At 47.8% G+C, this 6,526-nt stretch overlaps 1 long non-coding RNA gene across 1 annotated transcript in view; it reads left to right on the plus strand.

Annotated features, from left to right (window-relative positions):
• Positions 1-1,792, plus strand: part of LOC123521730 — an 8,806-nt gene extending 7,014 nt beyond the window's left edge. The window contains exons 2-3 of the long non-coding RNA XR_006680094.1: positions 1,111-1,222; positions 1,493-1,792. This is a non-coding gene — a long non-coding RNA (uncharacterized LOC123521730). The remainder of the gene's footprint in view (positions 1-1,110; positions 1,223-1,492) is intronic.
• Positions 1,793-6,526: the final 4,734 nt, after the last annotated feature.

The raw sequence follows: 6,526 nt of genomic DNA on the forward strand, positions 1-6,526 counted from the left end.
AGTGAGTCAAGAGTATGATCTTATTGTGTGGAAATGGTACCTCAGTCAAGTGGATTCAAAGCAGGGGTGTCCAGCTCTCCGTCCAGTTAAAGATAGAAGGAAGAACACTTTGTCACCAGGCAAAACGAAATGTCCATCGGCTGATCTTAAAAATAAGAGGATGAGGATGAGGAAGAGGAAGAAGAAAGGGCTGAACACGGTGGTTAGTCTATTGGAGGAGGTCTGGTTGACACCCCATGTTGATCGGTCCTCAGCCCCCTTCAATCTTTGTCACAGGGTCTTGTTCTCTGTCTTCAATGCTGGCTTTGTTTTCCGCGCCCCCTTCATATAAAAGCGCTTTGTGTGTCTGCCCGGGAGTGTGTGCATGCGTGTGTGTGTGTGTGTGTGTGTGTGTGTGTGTGTGTGTGTGTGTGAATGCTTAAGCAAGAGAGAGAGAGAAGCCACACAAATCGGTTTTCGTTTGATTGCATTGCATTCCCATCGATATAAACATCCCGCTGAAAACTTCAGGAGTGATTCCCAGTCAAGACCGGGGCTTCGTTGGCCTCTCCAACACATCTTCACCATCTTTTCCTTAAATTTCTTCATGTGTTAGACTTCCGAACGAGTCATTTCTCACTTGGACCAAAAAAATCCCCAAAAACATGCCCAGATTGCCTTCAATTCATTGTGTGCATGTACTCTTTGCCCAATGGTGCAGAGAAGAAGCGTGATCAGAACGAAGCAGGAAATCTCTTACTGCCCTCTTCCAGGACACCCACTTCCCGGGCGGCTGGGAGGGCTGGGTCAAAATAAGTCACAGCTGTGTGTGCTTCAGGGCCAACCCTTGACCCCCACACCCCGTCACAGTCTCAGCACGTGCGTTTACCTTGCTGCTTGCTGTGGGTTGGCTTCCAACATTTCCTTTCTCTTTAAAAAAACAAACCAAGCCATTCTATTGGCTTCATTAACTTACCGTGCACCAAAGAGAGTTGGACAGTCGTCCACACAAACAGTTGTAAGACAAGTTCTCCATTGTTGTGCCCATCCTGATTGGCGCCGCATCCACCACTCCCAGCCTGCCCTGCCTTGACCCCCAGGGAGCTGTTCATCCTATTATTCTCTCTTTAGATTACCTGTCTTGGATTTCATAGCCAGAAAACCATCAAGAAACAAGAGAAAACAAAAGTTAACAACAATAACGAAGTAAAACCGATAAAGCTGTCAACCGAACAGGAAGCAGGTAATGTTGGAAACTAGCACGAATTTAAAATGGGTCAAAGGGAGCTCAAATGATAAATTGCTAACCTTGAACACAGAGCTACCTGCAGCCATCCACTCTCCGATACATTCTACACGATAACAAAGCTATTCCCGGGCCTGGTTCATGGTCAGGCCCCCGTGTTTCCTGAGCACATTTTAAAAGGCTGTGGGTGACCGTGGGAGTCCATGATGCACTTGCAAGACCGACACAGGGAATCAGCCTCTGATGATTTCCATGTCTCCATACTAGGGGCGGGAGGAAACCAGTCACCAAACAGAGAGCGTGGGAGAGATGACTACAGAAGATCAAACTGGTAAACCTGACTCGAACGGTTAACACCTTGACAGTCGATCCCCCCTCTCTGATGCACGTTGGGCCTGATCTGGTTTTTCAACATATTTGGTATTTCTCTTTGCTTGCTTCTCTTTGTTCACACTGAGTTTTATCGCAGATGTATTTCGTCCTTGGAGTCTTGCTGTTGTGCTATGGTTTTCTGTTTTTCAGAGTATTCACCCCAGCATTGATAAACCTATAGGGCCCACAAGTAGAATAAGGGCTCCTAGGGGGTACGGTGGTGGTAGTGGTGGGGGTGGGGTTAAAGGGAGCTGATGTCGTGGAGTTTGAGAAGGAAAAAAGGGTTCTAAACGGATTGTACAACACTGCTTCATGTGATTGAATAATGGAACGATATGATATATGTCCTAGCTCCCAATAAAACAGTTTTTTTTTTAAAAAAACGGAGTGCTCCTGAATGGGCAAATTCTCCCCCCTCCTCCTGCTTCTTTCCTTGGGAATTAATTTCTTCCTTCAAAGGGATTGCATCCTGCCCTCCCGCACCTGTGGTATTCCCTGAATAACCCCTATTTATTGCCAGACTGCCATAATTTCAAACCCTGGTTCTATTTCCACTACACCTCACCCAGCGGTTCTCAACCTGTGGGTCGTGACCCCTTTGGGGATCAAACGACCCTCTCACAGGAGTCACCCGATTCATCACAGTAGCAAAATGACAGTGATACAGTAGTAACGAAAATAATTTTAGGGCTGGGGGGTCACCACCACATGAGGAGCTGTATGAAAGGGTCGCGGGCTGAGGAAGGTTGAGAACCGCTGACCTAACCTTTCTTGTGGAACTCCACCCAAGTTCATCGTCAGCTTACACACCTGCACCCTGACTTTCAAAGAACGCAGAAACACCACTTCCTCTTCTTTTAGTCATCTGAGACTGTTCTGACCAAAATGCACGCAATATACCAATCATCTAATCAATAGTACTAGACGAAGTTTAATTCGTAGTGCACTGAGATACCTGCTTCGATGGGTATTGACAGAAAATTGTGTGTATAGCTGTGATAGGTAGGTTTATTGTGTCAGCCTGGCCAATCATCGCATGTGGGGTTCATAAGGTTGCAGTTTAACTGAATAAGGCAAAGAGATCAATGGCTCGGGGAGCCTCGCCTTTCTTGTCTCTTGCTCTCTGCTGATGGGACCTGCTTTAGCTAGCTCTCTGCCTCCACTTGCGAGCTACATTACCTGTGGGACATCCAACCCGGGGACCGTGTTGCTATAGTTTGAGGTTCCTTTGAGACCTGCTTTGACACACTGCTGGTGTGTACATCACTTGAGCTGGGGACTGTCAGACCCTGTCATCTGACTGGCTGCTGGTGACCTGCCCTGCTGTTTGCTGCCTGTGGCTGGACTGCCTGTGTTGCTCTACGGAAGACTCAGCTGTCTGCTTCCTTGACTTGGACCCGCAGCCCTCGTGAGTTGAAGGACTGCCAGTGTATTAACTTGTCTCATGGAAGTGAGTTGAACTGAGTCCTCTATACTGCTCTGCGGACTAATTAGCTGTTTATTTATCATGTTCTATATATCTACACATGATATATATATCTATATGTGACATGTATCTATACGTGATATATAGCTATACATGATATATATCTATACGTGATATATATCTATATCTATATCTACAAAATCAGACGTGTCCTGGTTTTGTTTCACTAGGGAACCCTGTCTAACACAATAGTAGAAATAGGGACCTCTGTCCTTGGGGCAGAGCAGAATTTCTCCAGTGCGATAGTGCGGTTAAAAATAAGCAAACGGAACCACGTTTGCAGAAAAGGAATCATGAAACTTCTCAGACATTATGCAACTGTGGTTGTTAGGCGTCTACAAGAGGGTTCTGTCTCACAGGGACCCCCATGTGACCAAGTAGAACTGTTCTAACTCACCGTGACCCCCATGTGATCACGTAGAACCGTCTAACTCAGAATGACCCCCGTGTGACCACATAGAACTGTCCCCAGAATGCCCTAGGCTATGGTCTTTATGGGAACAAACTGGCCAGGTCATTCTCTTGTGGAGATGCCATTAGAGTCTCACTGCTGATCGTGGAGTTGGTGTGCTTACCCGTTGACCCAGCGACCCACCAGAGATCCTCACTGCCTTCATATTTGTCACCCTAACAGACCATGTCTGTCTGGTTCTGTGCCGCATAAATCACCCTGGATTCATAGTATAGCATCGAAGCAGTACTACTGGTCACCAGCATTTTCCAGGCTGGGAGACAGCAGTAATGGTGTTCTGAAAACAGATGATATAACATAGGTAGATACTTGATATATGCACAGTGTGACAGATGATGATGGTGAAAGATTTACTGGTAGGTAGGTAGATTTATAGATAAGAAGACCGAAAGATTTATAGATAGAACAATAGATCGATAGACAGATAGTTCGATAGATAGATGGTAAATGGATGATAGAGATATAGACGTTAGGTAGGTGGGTGCGCATAGGTAGGGAAGTAGACAGATGATAGCTAAGTAAATCAATCGATGAATAGATAATGTTATTGGCTTTAAATGGCTACCATACGTCAATTCAGCCTCATAGGGACCCCATGAACTGCCCAGGGTGTAAGGCAAGAAGGAGGAAATCTTTGAAAGCCTGGAAGGGGAGCTGTCTCAACACCATGGCTGACATAGTCGCACGAGGAACAATGGGGAATGGAGAGAAGTGGAAGCGAGAGAGAGCGAGAGAGAGAGAGAGAGAGAGAGAGAGAGAGAGAGAGGGAGGCACTAATGATGGTTTGGGCGGGGTGCTGGATAGGCGTGTTCTGTGCTGGTAATCCTATTAGAACCTCCTGCTGTTTATAGACTTGGGGGTGTTTTGGTAGCCCTAAAACACACACCCCACCACTGCCCCCATTAACCGCTGGGATGTTTTCTCAATATTCAACAGCTCTTGTGTATAAAGCTCTTTCTTATACACATGTGAGTGTCTGTGTGAATTTGTTTCTCTAGTCTACCTGGCCCTTCGGTTGTTGGAAGCTGGTTTCCGCTCACAGTTAAGAAAGGGGAAACTTTTGGGAACTGAATCAGTCGCTGCCATTGAAACAATGATGGCTCATTTCAACCCTACAGGACAGGGTAGAGCTGCCCCTGTGGGTTTCCCAGACTGAAACTCTTTATGGGAGTAGAGAGTCCCGTCTTTCTCCCACGGGGCTGCTGGCGGTTTCCAACAGCTGACCTTGTGGTTAGCAGTCCGACCCGACACCACCAGTTGGGCAGCGGAAATGATCGACCAATGGAGACAGGTAACAAGTGTCACTGTGTTGTTTCCATGAAGAACGTTCAAATGACAGACGAGTCGTTCCGTGCAGGTTTGTTATCCTGGAAAGAAGGGGAGAACCTGGCGTGGTATGCGTACTTTCACTTTCTCAGTCCACGGAGCCCCCCGCTGTAGACAGGGGACCCTTTCCTTACTCTGCCTCTGAGCCCTTGCAGGTAAGCTGGAGCAGTGGTGCATGGGGCTTAGTCAGCCTGGTGGCTCAAGAAGTCCTTATGGCTTTGCGGCTTGTGTGTTCGGCTGCAAACCTCAAGGTCAGCAGTTTGAGCACCACCAGCACCTCTGCTGGGCAGAAAAAAGGTGGGACTTTCTACTCCTGTCTCTACAGTCTCGTCAACTCACAGGGATGCTTGTACCCTGTCCCACGGGGTCACAATGAGTCAGCATTGACTCAGTAGCAGTGAGTTGGGAGTGATTTTTTTTTTTCATGCAAGAAAAGGCCCAGGGCTTCCCCCACCCCACCCCTGATTTAAAAACCTGCAGGTGGAGCCAAGAAGAGTCATGGTGGTGAAGACTATGCTGATGGTCACAGGACTTGGAGGAGTGGTGACGTGTTGGGCTGCTAACGCGAGGTCAGCAGTTTGAAACCACCAGCTGATCCCAGGGAGAGAGATGAAACGTTCTACCTCCCTCAAGGACTGACAGCGTCGTAGACCCACAGGGACCTTTCTGCGCTGCCCTATAGGGTTATCGGGAACCATCATCACCTCGACGGCAGTGAGTTTGGGTTTGAGTTTGGATAACTTGGTTCCAGGAGCCCTGGTGCTCCATGGGAGTGGCCACTGGGCTGCTGACCACCAGCTGATGCACGGAGAAAGCTGTGGCCTTCGGCTCATGTGTAGGACGGTGTAGGACACTCTGTGGAGCAGCCCTCCTCTGCCCTACAGGATGTCCTACGTCCAATGAGTCAGAATGCAATGGACGGCGAACAGTTCAGTTTTGATTAAGCTGTTGGGCCAATAGTTTCAGAGGGAGGCACGTTGACCTGGCATTAAAGAGCAAGTGGGGTGGTTGGGAGGTTGAATGTTCATCCTGGGAATCCCCTGTAAGCCCACCCTGTCATGACAGTGAACTTGATAGAGGGGACATTAAAGAAGAGGGGGCAGGGAGAAATACAGGGAAATGGAATTGAACAGAAGCACCCCTATATATAAAGGATGATCGTGAAGTAAGGGGAGTGTTACAATTGACATCTATGTTACTGACCTGTTTTTTCATTGAACGAGGGAATACGGCATGGTTTAAAAGCAGGAAAGGTGTGCACCAGGGTTGTATCCTCTCACCATACGTGTTCAATCTGTATCCGAGCTAATCTTCAGATAAGCTGGATTATAGGAAGAAGAGTGTGGCATCAGGACTGGAGGAAGTCTTATGAACAACCTGCGATCTGCAGAGGACCCAACCTTGCTCGCTGAAAGTGAGGAGGACTCGAATCACTTGCTGATGAAGATCAAGGATGGCAGCCTTCGGTGCGGATCACAACTCAATGGAACGTGCACCAGCCTCCCCACCACTGACAAGTGGGCAGCATCATGATCAATGGAGAAAAGGTCGAAGATGTAAGGATTTTGTCTTGCTCAGATCCACAGTCAATACTCACAGAAGCCGCAGTCAAGGGATCAAACGACGAGTTGTGTTGGGTAAATCT

The sequence above is a fragment of the Echinops telfairi genome, unplaced genomic scaffold (assembly GCF_000313985.2).
Source record: "Echinops telfairi isolate 266 unplaced genomic scaffold, ASM31398v2 ScPeMD7_53;HRSCAF=182, whole genome shotgun sequence".
Classification (NCBI taxonomy): domain Eukaryota; kingdom Metazoa; phylum Chordata; class Mammalia; order Afrosoricida; family Tenrecidae; genus Echinops; species Echinops telfairi.